Raw genomic sequence first — 16,601 nt, forward strand, 5'->3', positions numbered from 1 at the left:
GTGATCCATGTCCTCCTAAACTGAGTTAACAAAGATCTGACAACTGAATTTTACGCTGGAGGCACCAGTTTCTTTTCTTTCACTCTAATTAATGCGAGGTCACAGTGAGTGGTGCAGTGCAGAACATCTCATTTTAGATTTCTAAAGAGTTAAGGGAGATGAACACCCTCATGTAGCCTCACCTTGGCACAGGGTCTATGAAATGAGAAAAATGACCCTGTGCAATTCAGGGAAGATTCAGCAATGAATGGTTGAAGGCACTTAAAAAGCCTTATGGCAGAATGTGAAATTCTTGATGATGGTGTGTGTCACTCCAGCTTTCATAAAACCAGATAAATCTTTCATTCACAAGATTTGGTATCATGAGTAGATGATACCAAGGACTGCAATGAGCAGGATTTCTTAGCCAGGAAAGCAGGACTGCTGAGCAGCTGAGTGGTGGGACAAGTCCAGAGCTATCCAGAAAGGTCACAAACTTACTGCCAGGACAGCAGGAGATGGTAGGGAGCTTGCAAAGCTCTTCTCCAGCGAGTCCCTACCTCAGCTGATCAATGAAAACTATCTGGATGGGGTCTCCAAGTCCTCTTTTAGTTATGACTTTGTCAAATTGGTTTGCCTTCTGCCCATAGCAACCTGCAGGGTGACCTCACTAACATGTTCACTTGGAGGATGTAGCTGCAAGTTTTCTCGTTTTAGAACCATTTTTGTTTACATCACTGTCGATGCAGAGAGGCAGGGATGGTGCAGATGAAGCCCAAGGGAAACCCTCTGCTAAAATTCTACCCTGAAATGATGAGAAGGTCAGAGCTAGTTTCCCTGTCGCCTCCCTTTCCCATCCCTCCCCCTGCTCTGGGGACAGAAAACCCACCCATGCCAGAGGCATGCTAGCCCCAGGGTTCATTGAAATGTTTCCTTCGGAAACAGATTTTGTGCTGCAAGAAGCCAGATTGCACAAACAGGCAGATGTTCACAAGCAAATGTCCCATGGAACATTAAAATCCCTAGACACATTTTTGTTAATAGCTCACATCTCGTCTGCCATTAGGATGTTTGGGCTGCTCTCTGGAGACAAATCACATAGCAATGACCAACAAAGAAAATACAAGATGGAAGTTTCCAAATGATGTCCTCTACTTTCGTATGGAGAAATAAGGTTTGTTCACAGGGGACAAGAGAGTACACTTGTTCAATCCCAGTAGAGACTGGAGTCTTAATATCCATAATCTGAGAGCAGGTAGAAAACAGAAGAAACAAAGGTCTTTGCTGCACTCCTACATCTGATTTGTGTCAGTGTGGACAAGCCACGTGGGTACAGTTAATTGTGTCCTTTTTTGATAATCCACTTTTGCATTTGCCATACGTCCTTATCCAAGACTATATCCCATTTTATTGCTCTAAGGTAGTGCTAGGACACTTTAGAGCATTTGTTCTTTACCCCCTCTTCTTTGTATTATTCCACCCAAAGATTTATTCCTTGTTACACCTGTAAAATCCAGCAGGCTGTAAGACCTTTCAAGTCTCTCTTCAAGGTTTAAATCCACACTGGGCTTTGCGGGTACATATTAGTAGTGCAGTTATGCAGCTTCCCCCAGTTCTCATTCCCATAGGTCAAACTGAGTTCATTTTCTCATAACCTGCTTTGTGCAGTAGTATTATACAGATACAGCCCCATGTTTGACAACAGAGATCCTTCTTTTACAGGACAAGTATGGAGATAGAACTGATCAGCCATAGCATCACAGAATCATGGAATCATTAAGGTTGGAAAAGACCACTAAGGTCATCAGATGCAACCATCAACTAACTCATCACCACAGTGCCCACTAAACCATTTCCCTCAGTGCCACATTTATCCTTTTCCACTTGGCCCTTCTCTTTATCAATTGCATCTGACCTTCTTCGGGGTTGGTTTTGAATTCAGAGCTCTCTGGGCCTCAGTAGTACTACTTCAGTGAGCAGCTGTCTTGCTGATGGATGTTAGTAATGAGAACTCCTGAACCTGGCACAGTTGTTTTTATTCTTCTGTTGATCTCAGTCTAGCCTCACAATAAAAGAGGTACAAGTGTTAAAGCTTGAAATGATACTCTCCATATCTGGAGACTGTAGAATCATATAATCTTTTGAGTTGGAAGGGACTTTTAAAGGCCATCTAGTTCAACTCCCATGCAATGAATGTGGACAGCTACAGCTCAACCAGGTTTCTAGCTATAGATGCTAGCTGTAGATGTAGACGCTACAATAATATTTTTTTAGAAGTACTCCACTTCTGTCCTTTTCACAGGTTTTGGAGTTCTTCAACAGCTCTGCACTTCTTTTTTGCACCTAATACTTCCATCCCTCCTGAACTGCAAAGCTTTCCTATGGCCTCAGAGAAAAGAAATTTAGCCTCTGAGAAGGCTGGTGGAACTTGTGTCCAGCAAAGATGTCTTCACAAGCACAGTCACAGAAAAGTTATGCTTGATAAGCTGACATTGGCGTAACTATTTCAGCACAAATGGGCCTGTGGTTCTGGTTATGTAGTCATTATGCAAAGGACTGTGTGAGACCTTAGTGACTCATGCTCAGGACTTTCAATCATCCCATGAGCAAATCTCTTGGTACCATTGCCTAAATAAAAGTAGTTTTCATTTCACCCTATGTAACGCAACATTATGCTATTCATTAATGTCACTAGATCACGCACTGGCTTAGGAAATGACTCTCTTGGATTTTGGAAGGGACTCTGGGCTGCAGTCCTCGACATGTCTGTCTACCTGTTGTCTTTCCAAACAAGATTGGGTTAGGCAACCCAAACAAGCAACCAAGTGCCCAGTGACTGGGACGAGACTGCCTGGAGCCTTACATGAAATATGCCTGGGAGGAGTCTGAAGCTTGAAGCCAAGACTGGCAAGGAAGGAATAAAGGTCCTATTTTGGGTGCACTTGCTGAACATTCCACTTGAAGGAATTTCCTCCCTTTAAGAAAGAACGTGAAACGGTCAGACACCATTAAACTGACAATTTTACATTTTGCTTTTCGTGCGTGGTCTACTTAATCATCATAAATCTGCATGATAGGCCATGTGGTGAGGAATGTCATATGGAAAACTCTTAATAATATCAACACTGTATTTTCTTGCTTAAGAAATTAATTCCCGCCTCCTAACCTTGATAGATCAGGATTGAGCTTTAGGTTCTCATTTTCTGCAGCAAATATAGGAACTTCCTTAGAGGTTTTCAAATATAATCTTCAAAGTGGAAAAGAAGAAAAGTAAAAAGGGTTTACCAGCCTCCAGGACAATAGCAGCTCGTACTGCTGCAGGTCATTATCTTCCTGGGATTGTTGGTCTTTTCTGAAATGCTAAGCTATGTGCAGCTCAGCTTTCTGCAAAATCACGTCAGAGTAGTTAAGTAAGCAGAAGACCTTTGCAAAGCCTTTGGTATTTCACCCTTTATAATAAGTAAAATAAGGCAATCTGAGAACCCACTGCTCAAATAATAGATCAGATTTTCGCTGTGCCCCATTATTAAGTGGAAGAATATTAGTTGGCGGAGGATGAAGCTGTGTCAAGAAATACTGAAAATTAGACCGTTTGGTCAGCCATAGACTATGTCTGGTCTTTGGTTGGTCTGTTACTGGAGACAAAGAAATAGGATGTATAAGAGTTTATGCTATTCTCAGTACACACTAAAAAAGACAGTTCATTCTGACATCAAGCTGAATTGCTGAGACCAGACTCAGTTACAGACTCAGCCATCAACTAAACATACATAGTTTGCTTCTCTTCCTTTCAGTCCACACCAACCAAATGCAAGCAGTGGTACTTGTCTTCTTTCCTTTACCTTTTGATATCTCAGGCATTTAACATCTCTGTGCAGTGCATACATATTATGTGTGGACATCATAGAATCATAGAATCGTTTGGAAGGGACCTTTAAAGGCCATCTGGTCCAACTCCTCTGCAATGAACAGGGACACCTACAGCTTAATGAGAGTGCTCAGAACCCCATCCAGCATGACCTTTACTGTTTTCAAGGATGGGGCAATGTATTAGTGATAACTCCGTGGATGGGATGTGGGTCTGATTTTGATGGTCATATTTGGGGAACCCCATAACTCTGTCTGAGGACAAGGACAGTTCAAGGAACACACAGCAAAGAAGCTAGGCTGTCATTCTCAGAAAGTTTTCTACCTAACAGCATAAGTTCACAGTGCAAAGGGTAAATAAATTAACAGTAAAATAAAACTGTGATGGGGACAATTGACAGATTATGCTGGCATGGAGTGCTTGTGGGTATAAGTGAAAAAAAATCAAAAATAGAAGTATTTCTAAGGATACCTGTAGGTAATTCATATACCAAGGCAGAAAATCCAGCTTTTTTTCCCCAACATTTTGTATCAGAAGCAAACTGTGTTGTGAATAGGCTATAAAAACAGAGAAGCAGGTGGAAAGTTCTGCATGAAAGTTTCTCATTCGTCACAGAGTATGCACTGCTGTTGGGCACAGATGGATTGTGGCAGCTTGTATTCTCACCCACCCCCATGTCTCGTATAGTTTGACCAGAAGAAGTAGTGAATATTCAGGCACTAACACGCCTTCAACAGAATTCACATTGCTTTGCATCTTTGCCGTAAATCTCCATGCTCTGGAGATAGCCAAAAAAGTGCTATCTGTGCTGGAGATACCACCCAGTGTACACTCCATTCCTCTGTCTTTTTGAAGAGTGTAATAATCCCCATTGCTCTATCTGCAACCACCACAAAAGCAAAAATCCCTCACCAGATGACTTGTCACAGAATCATAGAATTGTTTGACTTGGAAGGGATGCTTAAACGTCATCTAGTCCAATTCTCCTGCAATGAACAGGGTCACCCACAGCTCCATCAGGTGCTCAGAACCCAGTCTAGCCTGACCTGACACACCACTGTGTGTCGCCAGGGATGGGGCATCCACCACCACTCTGGGCAACCAGAGACAATAGATTAATGCTTCATGTCATCCCTTCAGCCTTAATAGCACTTATTTCTCGAGGAAATGGAAATGTTTCCTCAGCACTGATTCACAAGGCATTGGACCTATTCCACCTAATGGCTTGTTGGGTGTCACTCCATCTTCGTGGACTACATCCTTTCCATAGGAGCAGCTCTGCTAGCCAGCTCCCTCTCCTCTTCTCCAGTTGTTGGCCTGACTGTAGCTCTTAGGATCCTGGGATGATGGGAGATGGGATCTTAGGATGTCTGGGCCAGATGGGAGAGTAAGCATTCCTAGGCAAGGGCTTGACTCCATTGAAGGCTGATCTTCATGTCCCTCTCATTTTCATTGTCCACACAGTCTAATGTGAATTTTCAGACTAGCGCTATAAGGATGGAGGGGAAATCAGAACTATTCTTCATCCCCATGGAATAACATTGCTGGTATCAAGGTTTGTCTAGCTTTTTCCTTTAATTCCAGATGACTTCAGGATTTAATAGCTAATTTGTTTTTATGTGATTTTTTTTTCATCTGAAAATGCGCAAAATTTTTTATTTACACAGTCGTGGGATATAATCATCTGAACAAGTGGAAGTGGTGACCAGGAAAACATTTCAGATGGAAATTGAAGCAAGCAATGACAACGCTTTCTTTGCATGAAGAATGGCAGTTGCCATTTCAGACTTCCACTCAGATGAGAAAGGGTCATTTCCACTCTGGTTTTAGGATAGAATTGCAGCAGAAATCAGCCTGTGAGTCTTTCCTTCTGGCTCAGGAAACTGGAAGCAGCAGATGAAAAATGTCTTTCAACAGGCAGGAGTGACATTTCTTCAGATTGCAAGCACTGTTAGGGAAATGCCAGGTTGTCTACAAGCTTAACTTCGAACATCAGTTGAACCAATTTCTCATGATCATAAAAAAGTGGCAAATTTTAATAGGAAATTATTCTTATTTTATTTTGGAATACTTCGCAAATGAGCTCAAGGTTTGCATTATCTTCTCCAGGCAACAGTAATGATTTGCTTTCCAAAATATCACTTTGCATCTTTGCCTCCCCCTACCAAAAAAAGATTTTATGGGTTTTGATTGTAAGGTGACTCATGGGAGATTTTGTCTGAATGTGAAAAACTCAATGAATGGTAAGATGGCCCATGGAAAGAATCAGAGCAGTTCTGTTGGAAACAGGAGAGTTTGGAAGCCAAAAAAGTAGAATTATTCACTATTATGTAAACCAAACTGTTTTGATTGAGGATAGCTCAAAGACTGCACTGTCTCATAAACAAGCATCCTCAGACAATATCCAGCTTCTGAGATAATTCTTCATTAGTATTTTGTGTAAGCAGAGAGAATGTATCAGTCAGAGAGCAACAAAACCAATAAAACAGGAAAAAGAATGGGGAGGATTGGGAACGGGAAGGGAAGGGAAGGGAAGGGAAGGGAAGGGAAGGGAAGGGAAGGGAAGGGAAGGGAAGGGAAGGGAAGGGAAGGGAAGGGAAGGGAAGGGAAGGGAAGGGAAGGGAAGGGAAGGGAAGGGAAGGGAAGGGAAGGGAAGGGAAGGGAAGGGAAGGGAAGGGAAGGGAAGGGAAGGGAAGGGGAGGGAGGGGAGGGAAGGGGAGGGAAGGGGAGGGAAGGGGAGGGGAGGGAAGGGGAAAGTTTTAGCACAAACACTAACTCTTTAGTTTGAAAACTAAAATCTTCCTTTAAATGTAGTGCTCAGAGCTCAAAAGACACAAGCCAAATTCAGATTGCTGGGGTGATTAAGTTCTTTGCTGGAAATTGGAAACATCAGGCTGTTGATATCCTTGGGAAAGAATGTGTATTCCAGCAAGCAGAAACAAGGGTTGGGGAAAGGTTGCCTGTTGCGATATTTCATCCCAGGTACAGCCAAAAAATGACCCCAGAAAACATAACCCTGGCTTTGTTCTGGGAATCACTACGTATTTCTTCTGAAATATACAAGAAAGTGCGCATTTCCCCCTCAACCTGTGGGAGGACACTGAGAATGGCCAAAACAGTTTTAAAACTGATTCACTGTGTGTCTGCCGGTGACTGCAGAAGGGTTTCACTGTTTTTTGTTTTTTGTTTTTTCTGTTTGGTATTTTTTTTTCTTTTTTTGCTATTGGTTACATTATTGAACTCTGGGACGTTTGCTGCAAACAGATGTGAAATCATCGGTGCTTCATCAATGCTTCCCACTGTGTCATCTGCCTTGAAAATCAAGGACTTGTGCTCTTGGCTCACTGGTACAAGGCTGGTTTTCCTTTTCTTTCAGAAATCTTACAAATATAAATTTATTCTAAAACAACAGAGGAAGGTTTTAGTTCATAGACAGAGTCCTTAGCACTCTGGATGCTGTTGGAAAACAAGGCTGAGATTTACTCATTCTGAACCAAACCTTCCTCTCCCCACAGCTGTCAGTCCCATTGCACATAGATGTGGTAACTATTTAGAGGAAAATGAAGAGGGCTGAGGAATAATGACACTGCAAGATATTTAATTGAAAATCCATTTCTGCATGTCTTCCGAAATACACCCACGTTGGCTTCTAGGAGACTCCAGGCAGCTCTACTGCTTTTCAAAAGGGGTGGCTTAAAAGTTGGGAGGCAAAGAGGTGTTTTTTCCAGAATTTTTTTTCATAGTCTAAACGGTAGGTGAAATCTCCTGAAAGCCTTGCAGTGATAGTAGGTGATGATCAGGTGAGCATTTGGCTGAAAGCTTCACAAAAATCAAGCCTGTGAGACTGAATAATAGAATATATGGCTGGCAGAGAGCTGATCTCCTCCCCCAGAAAAATTGCTACCAGCAACACATTTTCCAGCATCCATTTCCATGTTAGACAATGGCTCGCACTTTCAATCTGTGCAATAGGAGTAAGATGAAAGAAGAAACTGCATACTGCTTCTTGGGCAAAAGGCTTCTTGATGAGCGAAGTCTGAAAAAGTGCTGCAAAGACAGGCAGTTGTTTTTCCTTCTCATATTCACCTGAAACGTCCAGGCTGTGAGATTCTTCACGCCAGGCACTGCTTGGAGGTCTGCCATAGGATGGGGGCAGTGGTACATCTGGCAAAGTAGTGACAGAAGTGCCAGCAACAGCCACGGGGTATGGAAAAGGCAAGGTGACTAAGTGTTGGCAATGGCTTTTATTAGGTCAGCTAAAAAAAAGGAAGTATTGACACAAACAAACAAACAAACAAAACATTTTTCTGGCTTATAGTCCAGAACATTTCTTTCTCATTAAACCATCTGGTAATAGCTGAGGCTGGGGAAAGATGTTAACTCCTGCACAAACCACAGCCCAAGGAAATAAGGCTTTTTGTTTATGACTGGCTAATCTGACCTCCCTTCAACCACAGCCCCCTGTACCTTTCTGTTATTAAATTATGTTATGAAACTTAATTGGAGCAGAGCTCCCCCAGTATATATATTGTTTTGAAATGACAGAGATCAGCAGAAGACCTTTCCAACAGAGGCTCCAACCACTGAAATCCTATGAGCCAAACTCACGGTTCTCAGTTCCTTGATGTACCATCTGTAGTCATTCATGCTTGTACCAGAAAAGTGGATAATGCTGGGCCAAAGAGCAGCAGAATGTCAGATGTTTTGCAGTGATGTAAATGAGATCGGGATGGGGTCCAGATGCAAAGCAGTGGAGAATCAGACCCAGGAAGCAGAATCAGGGACAGCTGCAAACTCTCTTCCTCTGTGTGTGTGGCCAGCAACTTTGACCCCCTGACATTAGTGCTGATTTAGGCCATAAGGTACAAAAAGTGAAGGAGAAAAATCAAGAGTTCCTTTGTGATGGAGTAAATTACTCACTTTGGTGCAGAGTCTGAGTAATTCATCACCTGAATCTGAAAGTAATTCTTAGTCTAAATGAAGATCAAACTGAGAACATTCAGTATGTTCTTACATTAGCAGGGAAGATACTGACCCTATGCTTTAACCCTCTGAAGATAATTAGGTTCTGGAGTTAAAATGAGAACTTTTAAATGAGAAGTAAGGTTTGGTAACAGTGTTAGGTTTTTTTAACAGTGTAAGATTTTTAACAGTGTAAGGTTTTTTGTAACAGTGGAATTTAAGGGCACATTTTGAAGCACTGTGGCGAACAGTCTCTTTTCTCCTGAAATCTCACTCTCTAACTACTTGCTTAATAAAACACAAATTACTGGAATTGGTTCAAAAGTCAACAGAGGAAGTCCTTTCTCTGCTGTCAGGTAGAGGTTAAGCTAAACATGATATTGTCTCTTGTGATTAAATACTGCAAAATCCCGTAATATACCACTTGTCTATGTGCTTAGGGTAAACATTTGCATGCTTGCTCTGCCACCAGCCCAGGGTGATTAAGGTTGGAGCAGACCACTAAGACCACCAAGTCCAACCCCAACCCATCCCCCCCATGCCCACTGACCATGTCCCTCAGTGCTGCATCTCTATGTTTCTTGAACACCCATTCTGTTTGGCCACAGTAGCAACCAAGGATGCTCATGTGGCAATTCCCCATCCTCCATGGAGGCACGCAAACAGCATCAGAGTCCTTCAGATTTTATTCAAAAGTAGAATGAGGGGCAGTTTCCTCCCCCTAACCACATACGCCATATCATTAGGCTATTAACAGGAACTCCTGTCTTCTAAGTAACAGCAGATACGTTAATAAACTTATCAGTTGCCTTCAGGCTGTTGTCTGCAAATCCCAAAGGGAAGTGTGGATTGTGGACTGCTTCCAAGCCCATGAAAAGTAATTAGGAAACCAGAGCTATTGTCAGCAAGCTTAAGTGTGCTATTCAGGGATCCGCCACTCAGCAGAAAACATAGAGATACCTGCAAATGAAAAATAGAGCGAGGACTTCTGCAACAGGGAAATTCTGAAAGAGTCTCTTTGTACATCAGTAAATTCCAATACCTGCACTTAGCCAGGATATTTCAGGGGTTGGTGTATTTCTTCCTCCTAGACCACCACAATCCCTGGAGGATAGCTAGCTGCTCTCCTGCCACTCTTGATGGACAAGCCCTGGTTTTCACCCACTGTGACATTCTGTGACAAACGCCATGCACTCCATTTTTTTCCTTGCTGTTTGTAAAACTTCCCAGCATAAAAATGTAGAGATGGAGTTTGGATCTCTTTCACTGGTGAGTATTTTTCAATCCTATTTACAGCTTGTGCTTATTTTCATAGGATAAGTGTTGTCTGACTTGTGTTTCCTTCTTGCTCTCATGTTTTACTATTCTGTCTTTAACTTGTAACTGAAATGTCATCCCCTTTTGTGTAGAAGCGGTTTTCTCACTCATCTACTCATTAGACATTTTTCTGCTGAGACAGTTGTTTTCTTTCCACTATCATATCCCCTTAATTTACTTTCACTCATGTAGACTTGGGGTCTATGCCCATGCCTACATCTACCAAATGCAAGAAGACACAAGAATTGTGGCAACCAAGGTGTTACAATCACATAGCAGACCTTCCCTCCCTTCCTTGGGTACCCAAGAGATCCAGGCAGCTTGAATTTACACAGCATTTCAAGGTAAAAAGGGGAAGAGAAGGCTGCAGGAGAAATGAGGCAAGTTGCAGCACTGAACCTTGTCTGTAATGGTGTCAGCAGTGGCTGAGCTCTTTTGAAGCTGAGCCTCGTGGGCTCAGTCTTTGCAGAGGCATCAAGGCAGATTCTGACTATTGCACTGAGCTGACTGACATGCCACACACTCAAACCCACCTGAAGCACAGAGGAAGAAGGAGATGAAGGTGCTCTTGCTAATGATGCCAACGGCCAAAACCCAGGCTGCAACAACTGCTCATTTTCAGCAAGTAGGGAAGGAAGCTGTCAAGTGTAGAGAGACCATTCATCAACACCTCAATTCCTACTTTGTGCAAGGTTGTGAGGACAAATAGTCTTGCCTCTGCTCACCTCCAAGTGCAGGAAACTTCCTTAAGTGAGGAAGAAACTACCTGCAGTGGCAGGTTGGAGAGGAGGAGACAAACTGACATATGAGATGCATGTTCTACTTTTCAGTCTATTTGCTCAGTATTTTTAATCTGAAAATAGTCAGACTACACCAAATAATGCCCAGGAACATTTGAAGTTCTGCATCAGGATGAAATCCATCAACTAAGAGACCATCCCCACAAGACCATGTTATCTACCACTAAAAAAAGAGACTAACGATGTCTCAATCTATTGAGGAAGGGGACCGACTGAGAATGCATCACACACATAGGATGAGAGACAGTGGCCTCAGGCTGTGCCGGGGAGGTTCAGGTTGGATATTAGAAAACCTTTCTACTCTGAAAGAGTGGTCAGACATTGGAGTAGGCTGCCCAGGGGAGTGGTGGGGTCACCACCCTTGGAGATGTTCAAGAACCATGGAGATCTGGCACTAAGGGATGTGGTCCCTCAGTAGGCATGGTGGGGATGAGTTGGGTTTGGACTTGGTGATCTTAGAGCTCTTTTCCAAACTTAATGATTCTATGATTCTATGATAAGGATACATCTACTCTAACCAAGTCCTCTGTCATATATACATATACCTGGGTGGCTGTTTCCCCTGTGGATTTTATTTCCGTAACTTCCTCTGTTTGCTTTCTGAAGCCTTGTAAATTTTGGACATCCAAAGCATCTTGAGATGAGGAGTGCTGTGGGTGACAGCATGAACTGTGAAAAGGATTCTTCCTTTGTATATCCCCTTTCTGTTTATTTTCACATCATTGCTAAAAAAAAAATGCAAATAATCAAGTCTTGAGCTTTTGAAAAAAACTTTCTGTTAGATATGAGAAGAAAATAATTATCTGTACTATGAAATGGGTGAACTTTTACCTGCAACCCTATATCCACTCTGGCAGACTTCACCTTAAGAAAGTCAGAAGCATATTGGAGGAAGTCCAGGGTACAGCAAGTGTGGCAGGTGTTAAAAAGTGACCTGAATGAATCACTGAATCACTGAGCTTTCTTTGACCAGAAATAAAAAGGCTGAAGAGAGGACATAATGGTCAGGCACTCTGAAGAAAGTACTGCATATAAAAAGACTACGATTGTTGTTCTTTGTGTTTTAGAAATACTCTCTGAGGCAGGACACAAAGTAATAAGATTCCTTTACAGGAAAGGAGATTTTGATTAGAGATAAAGACAGTCTTTTTGGCTAGCTCTCAGCAAATGAGCTGTGAAGGGTGGGAATCCCGAAGTCCTGGTGAGGTGTAGGAACATGGCAGGCACCCCAGATAGACAGATGGATGAACCTTGGGTCTGCTCCCACCACACAGCCTGTATGGCCTCCTGCTGTTCTTGCATCCCTGATTGCATTCAGAGGATGAGCAGTCTTTGACAGAGTCACTTTAGTTCTTCAGTCAGTCTTTCCCAAAACATCCTTTTCATTCTGAATAAATCTTTTTGATCAAATGGAATTGTTTGTTTTCTCAAAATAAGGATGGGGAATGAAAATGTCAGAAAACAACCAATTATTATTATTATTATTATTATTATTATTATTATTATTATTATTATTATTATTATTATTATTATTATTATTATTTTGCTGGTGAAATTTGATATAAAATACCTAATCATGTGTATGGCACCACTCCAGGGCCTGGTTCAGTGCCTGCCCTACAGATGGGCCATCAATGTAAAAGCACCTTCCATTGCTCCCTCTTCTAAAGACCAAATTCCTCCCCTCTCCATCCCTCTTGTTACATCTACCATTCAAGTCTGAATATGATGAAGGATTTCCTATCCCACTGTACACAAAAGGAGTTTTAGCAGCACAAAAGCAATTTGCTCTTCTTAGTGTTACACTTTCCAGACTACCTCTGTTGTAACCTCCTGAAGGACAAATATTTGCCCCTATATAGGACTCTGGTTTTGGAATCCATCTTTGAGGGTTTCAGTAGCTTCTTCTTACAGTTCATCTCACTGAAATGCATTTTGTTAACGTACAACTGGTTCTCCAAGTTTTCAGTCCCCACACCCAACATAAAAACCTACTCTTGTGAGTGTTAGTAGCATCGATGCAGATGGGAGATAATTAGCATTGGGCTGTATCTGCTTCATACCATTTATAGTACAGCAGGGATTCAATATTAATGGTCTAGACAGTGATTGATTGTTTGTATTTTAAGGCGATCACAGCTTCCCACTGACAAAATGCAAGGGGCAGGGAATTTTCTATAGATAAAATGGTAAGAAAGACATGAGCACATTATAGCTACTGCAAAAAGCAAGCATATAAGACATTTGCTTACCATGATGACTCCAGAGCCTTGAAAGAAGTTCTAACACACTGAAGAGTAAATGAATGGCAAGTTTGAAGTGATTTTTTTCTGTACTGTCTCTTAGAAGTTGATCTTTTCCCATGAGAACCACATAACCATATTTGTCAATGACCTTCAATATGACTACTGGGGGAACCACTTATTTTTCCTTGCATCAGTACAAATCTTTGTATAATAAAAGTAAGCTTACTAAAATCAAGCTCTTGGCTCATCTTCCCCATACCTCTTGTAGTATTTCATGGACTACCCAACTTCCAGACCAAAGCAAAAACTGCTTCTGGTTATGCTTCAATAGATACTATTGTGCAACATATGCCTACAACTTTTACAAACATCTGTCCATTTATCTTCAATAATAATCTGTGACAATGATTTAAACAGGTGGTCTATGTATTGTTAATAAAGCACCATGGATGAAGTATCTACCAGCTTAGTTGAACGACCAACCCCATACTTCTGAGCTTTAAAGCTCATAACCTCTTCAACCTTTTTCTAAAGAGGTTGACTAGTAGAGTCCATCAACCACATGCTCACTGTACAATTGCAGTTCTGTACCGTTCCTCTAGAACTCTTCCTGCTGTTATGAACTACATAACCAAAGTATTTATTTTTCAAACTTTCCTTGAGAGGTCCACTTTGCAGAAATATTAATTGTTTTTGACAGTGTCAAAAGAAATGGGTTTTGTGAAAGGAGCTGAACGGCACTAAACAAGGCAATCCTCTTGAAGCTAATTTACAGAGCTGAGGAATTTACTGGAGTCTCAGGTAATGTGATAAAAGTTATGCAAGGCTCTGCGAAGTTCCCAGACCTGTGAAACGACAAATATTCAAGAATACAACAAACATAAATTAGTGTAGCTCCAGTGAGGGTATCACTCATTTGTCAAAGGAACAAATAAAATTAAGTCCATTTTAGCAGCACTGATCTTCAGTAGCCAGGGAGTTTCTGTTTTGCACTCTGGGAGGCAATAGAAATCTTATAGCATCCCTGTAGAATAGGAAGACTGAGGAACAAAGTACTAAGAACAAGGTCTCTTACTTTTCAGCCTACTTTCATAAGGAAACAAGGCAGCACAGTCACACTGTCCGTGTTATCTACCTTCCTCTGCCAACCCTAAAACAATTTTAGCCCTTTTTACAGTGTTTACCCAATTTGACAAGAAGGGTAAAGTCTGAAGGATATTATGTTGTATTGAAGATAAAATTTTCATTACAGTACTACTAGGAACTGATCCCCAGTGCCTCTGTGATGCAACTGACGGAGCCTGCAGCTTGTTTCATATCAAAAGAGCTGGAAAATATGTGGGCTCCCTCTTTGTATCTCTTCCATCTGAGCAAGATGCTCTCTAGCCACATGATTACTATTGCTCTTTAAGGAAAGAGAGCTTTTATTTTCTGCTGATCCTTTTTAGCCCAGAATGGCAAACTGCTACGTGCACGATAATGTGAGCTAAAGGCTAAGAAAAATTAAAGCATATGCAGGAGAAGAGCATGGCTTTCACCTTTGCCCTGGTATTGTTCCTGTTGCAGTCTTTCTCAGCACTTCTCTCCCACTTGTCTGGCAAATTAAAAACATAGGGAGATAAAATAAAAGGTTTCATTTCCAAAAATTCCCTTTTCTTTATTGAAAATGATTTTCAAACCCTTTCTGTTCCACTGTGTATGGGACTCCTACAGTCATGCTTTCTTTGAAGCATGAAAGGATTTCAAACATTCAAGAGCTGTGCTAAACATTTGACATATGATGCAGAAAATCAATAATAGCATTTTGGAGCACCTCCAAAGCAGAACAATCTTGCTAATGGCCAGGTCAGCATGCACAGTGCTTGCAGCCTGGCATTGTCTCTGTTTCATTTCAGGCTAAACCAAGGTGCAGAATAAGGTTGTGGATTTATTGCAGAACAAGCCAATACTTTTTAAATAGGAAGTGTACCTGTGACTGCCTTAGAGGCTGGTCTAAGCTGTGCTGTAAGGCTTCCCTTCCTTATTACAAACCTCTGCTTGGAGAGGCAGTGGGCTGAATTGGAAGGCATTCACCAGAGTCACACAGTCATGTACTTAGATAAGAGACCTTCAGACAGATAAGAGCCACAATCTCCCAGCCCCAAGACCATCAGCAGGTGCTGAGCACCCTGTTGTCCAAAGATGCTAATTGCTATCTCAGTAGTATTGAAGGAACAAACACAAATCTCACATCTTTGGTAACATGACAATTCAAACAAAGTGTTTTCACACTACTGAGATGGATAGATAAGGATGAGCCATTTCCTGAGGCCTGGAACCCACACTGGCTGTCCACAGTGATGCATGGCAGTAACATCTTCCATTTGTGCCCATAATGGCTTCTTCAGTGAGAAGGTTTTTGTTAACTCCACTTTTGGTGCTGAGAACTCTGCCATGAGAAAGTGGCCAATCCAAAATCACAGAAATGCACTTGTCAGTTAGGACTGATGACATGCTGGCAGAGAGCAGAAAAACGGGAGTTTTGTAGAGTCATTAAGCTTGGAAAAGACCACTAAGATCATCAAGTCCAACCGTCAACCCATCACCATCATACCCATTGAGCCATGTCCTCAATATATATAAATACTCATTTCTTCTTCTAGAGACCATTGAAGTAAGGGAGAAAAAAAAAATCAAAAGCACATATGGTTTTTATTTTTTCATCATGTACAGGAGAAGGAAAAAAAAAAAAAACAGTGATCACCTGTAAAAAGAGTGATTTTCTCTTCTGGGAAAAGAATCTATTGCATCCATAAGAGGCTGTTGACAGCCACCAGAAAGCACTGAAAGCACTGAGCATCCAAGATGCCCTCCTTATTTACAGCCACTGACAATGCCAGGGAGTTGGATGCAGATGAAAGGGGAGGCACAGAAGCGACAAATGGATTTTCAAAACTAATGAAAGCATATCTAAGACTGGGATTAGTGGTTGTTGTGGTTTAATCCACCAGGCAGCAAACCACACACAGTCCTCTGGTTATTTTCCCCAGGTGGGATGAGGGAGAGAACTGGAAGCAAAGCAGAAGCCGTGGACTGAGATAAAAACTATTTACTATGATAGAAGAGGAAAATGGAAATAAAAATGCAATCATAATTATATATATACATATATATATATTATATCCGCAATGCAGTCACTCGCCACACACCAACTGATGCACAGCAATAATACAACTGCCTGCCAACGGTTGTTCCCTGTGCTGTGCTTTAAGTGTCTCCAGGAGTTTCTGAAATGAAGTAATGAGACCTTGTGTACCAAAGTGTGGGCTGGTTTTCTTTACTGTGACCTCTGTGTCCCGCCAAGCTGGGCAAGCATTACCACAACATAAAATCAGCAGAAGAGATATCTTTCAGCATTAGATTAAAAATAAGACAAAATAACAAAACGAA

At 41.6% G+C, this 16,601-nt stretch overlaps 1 long non-coding RNA gene across 2 annotated transcripts in view; it reads left to right on the top strand.

Annotated features, from left to right (window-relative positions):
• The window catches only part of LOC101749155, a 128,480-nt gene that overhangs the window by 103,946 nt on the left and 7,933 nt on the right, over nucleotides 1-16,601 (top strand). The window contains exon 2 of one of the 2 annotated variants that reach the window (XR_006939229.1): nucleotides 9,901-10,078. This is a non-coding gene — a long non-coding RNA (uncharacterized LOC101749155). Of the gene's footprint in view, nucleotides 1-9,749; nucleotides 10,079-16,601 lie in introns of those variants that run through there. The other variant, XR_210686.5, reaches the window with a different exon arrangement.

The sequence above is a fragment of the Gallus gallus genome, chromosome 4, assembly GCF_016699485.2.
Source record: "Gallus gallus isolate bGalGal1 chromosome 4, bGalGal1.mat.broiler.GRCg7b, whole genome shotgun sequence".
In the NCBI taxonomy this organism is placed as follows: domain Eukaryota; kingdom Metazoa; phylum Chordata; class Aves; order Galliformes; family Phasianidae; genus Gallus; species Gallus gallus.